Raw genomic sequence first — 6,069 nt, forward strand, 5'->3', positions numbered from 1 at the left:
CAGGTGACCTTGGGGCACTGCAACCGCCATAAGTACATGTCAGTTGCCAAGCGTCTGAATTTGGATCACGCGACCCTGGGGACGCTGCAGCGGTCGTAAGGGTGAAAAACGGTCACAAGTCACCTCTTATGACAACTCACGACCACAACTGAGCCCAAAGCTTCCGCTGTTAAGTGAAACATTTCTTAAGTGCCTTTTGCCCTGTTGTACGACCTTTCTTGCCACAGTCGTTAAGTGGATCACTGCGTTGTTAACTTAGTATCACGGCGGTTAGGTGAATCTAGTTTCTCGTGGGCTTTGCTAGCCACAAGGACACTAAAGGGGATCACGTGATCCCGGGGACACTGCAACCGTCATACGTCTGAGTCCATTGCCAAGCATCTAACTTTTGATCATGTGACCATGAGGCATGCGGCAATTTTTATTTTTATTTTTTTAAAATGTTGTTTCGGATTCTCCTGCCCTGAAAAAAGCGTGAAAACACGACTTTTTTTTCCTTCTTTCTCTTTTTGCCCCTTTCTCCTCCTTTCTCTCGGCCTTCCAAATCCAGCTTCCTTCTGTATTTTTTTATCTTATAATAAGATTTTGAAAAGAAAAAAGATAAAGGCCTCGGCTGTCGTGATCTGCTTAAGCGAGCTGCAGCTCAGTGCAAATGCCTCTGCTCTTTAATGAAATTTGTTCACCCAAAACAGAGGCTCGCAAGCCGTTTCTGATTCGAAGACAGTCAAATAATATTTGATTTTATTTCCTTTCATTTATTTATCGGCAATGGCAGGCATGCTACTGCCTCTCTAGACTTAAAGTGGTTTCAGATTTAAAAATATAGAAATGGCCACAATTAAATAGGAAGATTTGGTCTAGTTCAGGGGCCTTCAAACTTGGCCCTTTTATCATTTGTGGACTTCAACTCCCAGAATTCCTCAGTCAGTGTGCCTGGCTGGGGAATTCTGGGAGTTGAAGTCCACAAGCAGGGGTCTTCAGACTTGGCCCTTTTATGACTTGTGGACTTCAACTCCCAGAATTCCTCAGTCAGTGTGCCTGGCTGGGGAATTCTGGGAGTTGAAGTCCACAAGCAGGGGTCTTCAAACGGCTCTTTTATGACTTATGGACTTCAACTCCCAGAATTCCTTAGCCAGGCATGCTGGCTGAGGAATTCTGGGAGTCGAAGTCCAGAAGTCATAAAAGGGCCAAGTTTGAAGACCCCGGGTCTAGTTCCCAAACTAGGCGACAGTGAGTTCCAGTCTCACCTTAGGCATGAAAGCCGGTTGAGGCATCGTTTCTGAACCTCAGCAACTTGAAGATGGGTGGACTTTGGGCCAATCACAAGAAGATACTGAGTTCTACTCCCGCCTTCGGCGTGAAAACTGTCTAGGTGACTGGCCCAATCACCAAGAGACGGTGACTTCTAGTCCCACCTTAGGCATGAAAGCTGGCTGGATGACTGGACCAATCGCTAGGAGACAATAAGTTCTAGTCCTGCCTCAGCTGTGAAAACTGACTGGGGGACGAGGCCAATCACAAGGAGACAGTGAATTCTAGTTCCGCCTTAGGTGTGAAAGTTGGCTGGGTGACTGGGGCAATCACTAGAAGGATATGAGTTCTAATCCCACTTTAGGCATGAAAGCTGGCTGGGTAACTAGGCCGATCACCTGGAGACAGTGAATTCTAGTTCCACCTTAAGCATGAAAGCCGGCTGGATGACTGGGGCAATCATTAGCAGAAGCTGAGTTCTAGTTCTGCTATATAGGCACAAAAGCCGGCGTGATGACTGTGGGCCAGTCCCTCTCTTAGCCCAGCCCACCTCACAGGGTTGTTGTTGTGGGGAAAATAGGAGAAGGGAAGAGCATTAGACACGTTTCTCGGTTTAAGCTATTTATAAAAATAATAATGAAGACGGGATATAAATCCATCAGTTAATTCATGAACTGCCTGGGGTCAGATTTCGGGAGTTGAAGTCGCTGAGGTTCAGAAACATTGTTCTGAGACGCTGGAAAAAAAATATCCATCCTCTCGGAAGGAAATGCAAAGCTGTTCCTCTCCAAAAATTGTGGGTTTGTGTTTTTGTTTTTTGTCTCTCAGCAGATTATTTCCCCTCCATTTGCCCTCTCCTCCCATCTCTGCCTTTATGACCCCTGCCTGACCCCCCACCCCACCCCACCCCACAGCCAGTCAGCTGGGAATACTGGGTTGCCCAGTTGACTCAGCCCTCCAATTTTGCTGAGCTCCTAGTTCTCGCCCATCTGTCTTCTGGGAAAGCCGTCATTAAAAGAGGCTCTGTGCCTTCTGAAAGCCACAGGATCCCTCCTGGGGGGGGGGCTTTTGAAACGGTTCCCCATTCTCTCCCCAAGTGAATAAAATAAATCAATCTCTTTTTCCCCCACCCCAGCCCAGATTTATTAAAAAATCTGTGCAACTGCTCTAGACTATTCTTCCTGGCGTCCAGCCATACCCTCCAAAATAAAAGGAAGAAGGAATAAAGGAGGTACGGAGAAAGCCGACGTGGGAAAGCTTTAAAAAAAAAGGAAAGGAAAGGAAAGGAAAAAAAATATCTGGAATCAGCAGAATGTAAATGCCAGAAACCACGTCTGGAGCTGGAGAGCAAGGAATTTTTTTTATTATTATTTTTTTAAAAAAATAATAAAATAAAATTAAAAATAAATAAAAACCCAAAATCCGTGGAACGAAGGGGTGAGGGGAAAGAAGAAAGACACAAGACACTTCTGGTTGCCGATCCACAAATATCAGAAGCATTGCAGATTTGGCGGTTTGGGGGGGGCCTGCTTCGTAATCTTTTTATTTTTTTATTTTCCAGGAATCTTGTTCTCAGCAGGAGGGATGTTTTGAGAATTTTCTCCTCCCGTCTGGGTTGAGAAGAATAATGAGGCTAGGAAAAGACGGAGGATAAAACCCCAGAAATTCTGAAAGGTTTCAAACAACGTCCGGAGGAAATTGGTGGTGTGCTAAAAAGGAAATTTGCAATGACCGAGGAGCCTGGAGTCAGCCTGAAAAAAAGCTGCCTTTTAATCATCCTGAAACATTCAGGATATACTCAGATTTGGGGGTATGGAAGCAGAGTCCTCTAGCACAGGGGTTGGCAACTGGTGGCCCTGGAGGCAAACCAGGGCCTGGCTGTAAATTTTAAAAGCCCTCTGGCAAATAACCGAGTTTTCTCAGGGGTCGAGGCAGCTGAGGAGTAGAGAAATGAATTAAAGATGTAAATGAAAAGAAGTTGAGAGGAGAAACAAAGGAAAGAGCCCAGCCCTGTTTTGGGTCTTGCTCCGCCCAATGTTTAGGCATGCCCTGCTTTGTGGGTGGATATTTGGCACCAGTCTCAGCTCAAATGATCTTCTAAGATGTCAATTTTATTAAAAGTCTCCCAAAGAATCTTAAAATCAGCACAGAGGGGGAGAGAGAGAGAGAGAGAGAGAGAGAGAGAGAGAAAGAGAGAGAGTGAGAAAGAGTTGTAACTTCAAGGACAGTAAGTCACTTTTTTGAAGTCCATCATAACTTTGATGAGAGAGAGAGAGAGAGAGAGAGAGAGAGAGAGAGAGAGAGAGAGAATGAGAGAAAAAGAGAAAGAGAGAGAAAAAGAGGAAGAGAGAGTTGTAACTTCAAGGACAGGTAGTCAATAGTAAGTCGCTTTCTCTCATAACTGATGAGAGAGAGAGAGAGACAAAGAGAATGAGAGAGGAAGAGAGAGAGAAAGAGTGACAAAGAGAGAGAGAGGAAGAGAGGAAGAGAAAGAGAGTTGTAACTTCAAGGACAGGTAGTCAATAGTAAGTCACTTTTTTGAAGTCCATCATAACTTCAATGAGAGAGAGCGATAAAGAGAGAGAGGAAGAGAGAGAATGAGAAAGTGAGAGAGAGAAAGAGTAACAAAGAGAGAGTGAGAGTTGTAACTTCACTTTTTTTGACGTCCATCATAACTTTGATGAGAGAGAGAGAGAGACAGAGAGACAGAGAGACAGAGACAGAGAGAAGAGAGAGAGAGGGAGAAAGAAAAAAGAGAGAGAAAAAGAGAGGAAGAGAAAGAGAGTTGTAATTTCAAGGACAGGTCGTCAATAGTAAGTTGCTTTTTTTGAAGTCAATCAAAACTTTGATAAGAGACAGAGAGAGAGAGAGAGAGAGAGAAAGAGAGAGAGAGGAGAGAGAAAAGTAAAAGGAAATAGGAATGTTCTATCTATAACTGGAAGGGACCTTAGAGGTCTTCTAGTCCAACCCCTGTTCCATCAGGAAACCTTGTAACATTTCAGACAAATGGCTGGCCAATCTTTTCTTAAAAACCTCCAGCGTTGAAGCTCCCACAGCTTCTGGAGGTAAGTCATTCCACTGATTAATAACAGTAACAGAATAACAAAGTTGGAAGGGCCCTTGGAGGTCTTCTAGTCCAACCCCCTGCTCAAGCAGGAGACCCCATACCATTTTAGACAAGTGACCGTCCAGTCTTTTCTTAAAAATCTCCAGTGATGAAGCACCCACAACTCGATTGATTTTTTTTAAAAATTCTACACCAATGTTTCTCAATTTCAAGAACTTTTAAGACTTCAACTCCCAGAGTTCAACATGCTGGTGAGGGGAATTCTGGGAGTTGAAGTCCATCCACCTTAAAGTTTCTGAAGTTGAGAATTGCTGTTCTGCTTTGATCCATTTAGATTAGAAAATATTAAGAATATTAAGAGAGGGAAGCCGATCCTTCCAACAAGCTGATATTCACAACCGCACCTTGGATCTGCTAAATTTCAACACATTATGTGTTTGTCTGCTCTTGGCAATGCAATCTGCTGCCTGAATTAACCCCTTTCTGGATTGACACTATACTGGACACTGGATTACAAAACAAGCCAGATTCCCACCACCAAAAAATAATTTTATACTAAGAAGCCACCATTTTTCAAAAGAGTGTCAGGTTGCTGGATTTAATTTTCACTGCAGATCCCAGCAATCTCCGAAAAGTTCCAAAGGCCAGATAGGTCAAAAAAGTCAACATGGTGGCCACCACTGCAATACTGAAGGGATGTGAGGTTTTACTCAAATTGGGGCAGCCATTTTGACTTTTTTTTTACTCTTCTGGACGTTCTACAAGATCCTGGTCTTTTTTCACAAACCCTTTGTGTGTTGTTGTTGTTGTTAAAGAAACACATGGAAGCATTAAAACCAGGAATTATGAACAGGGATGGGAAGGAAGAAAAAACAGGAACCATTCCTGGCCCCCCGGATGTCAACTTGACTCCACAAAATCCTACCTTGCAGGGTCGTTGTGAGACGAAACGGACAAGATCCAAACGGTGCCCCTGGAAAAGAGGATTGCAGGATTGATGTGTTATTATTATTATTATTATTTTTACGATTGTCTATTTTGTTTTCCACCTAAGCAGGGGCATCTCTCCAGATTTTGCTTTTAGGTAAACATTTAAGTGTTAGAATACTTGCGAACGTGTGAACGGAATGGCCCCGGTTTGCAAGTTGCTAAGAATCGTCCGATCGCGAACGGTTCACCAATCCAATCGACAAAACAGCGCAGAGAAGAGAACGTTCCCCCTTAAGCGTAACCCATCGATCAACTAATATCAATCTGAGGACCCAGATTGTTGGGGGCAATTAAGCTGACTTTGTAATAATGCCGCTGGGGTGTGTGTGAAAGCCCTAATAAGCAGGCATATACATAGAATGAAGGCTACTGCTAAGCTTGTAAGCCGCCCTGAGTCTTCGGAGAAGGGCGGGATATAAATGGAATTAATAATAATAATAATAATTTCCGTACAGACATTGTCGATCGCGGGAAATCTATTGGGGCTGCAGTACCTCGGGAGACCGTTAGGGGGCAGCCAGACGGCGGAAGAAAGCCGAGTTCAATTGACAGCGGTGGTTTCTTTTTTGTTTTGTTTTTTTCAAGCTCGGGCCCTTTAAGAAGCGTGGACTTCAACTCCCAGAATTCTCCAGCCAGCGTTTGCTGGCTGGAGAATTCTGGGAGTTGAAGTCCACGCTTCTTAAAGGGCCCGAGCGTTGAAAAATACGGCTTTATAAGCAATTGATGACTGCCTTTGAAAACGAGACTTAACTCCAGGACCT

This window comes from Vipera ursinii (assembly GCF_947247035.1).
Source record: "Vipera ursinii genome assembly, contig: scaffold_161, whole genome shotgun sequence".
Classification (NCBI taxonomy): domain Eukaryota; kingdom Metazoa; phylum Chordata; class Lepidosauria; order Squamata; family Viperidae; genus Vipera; species Vipera ursinii.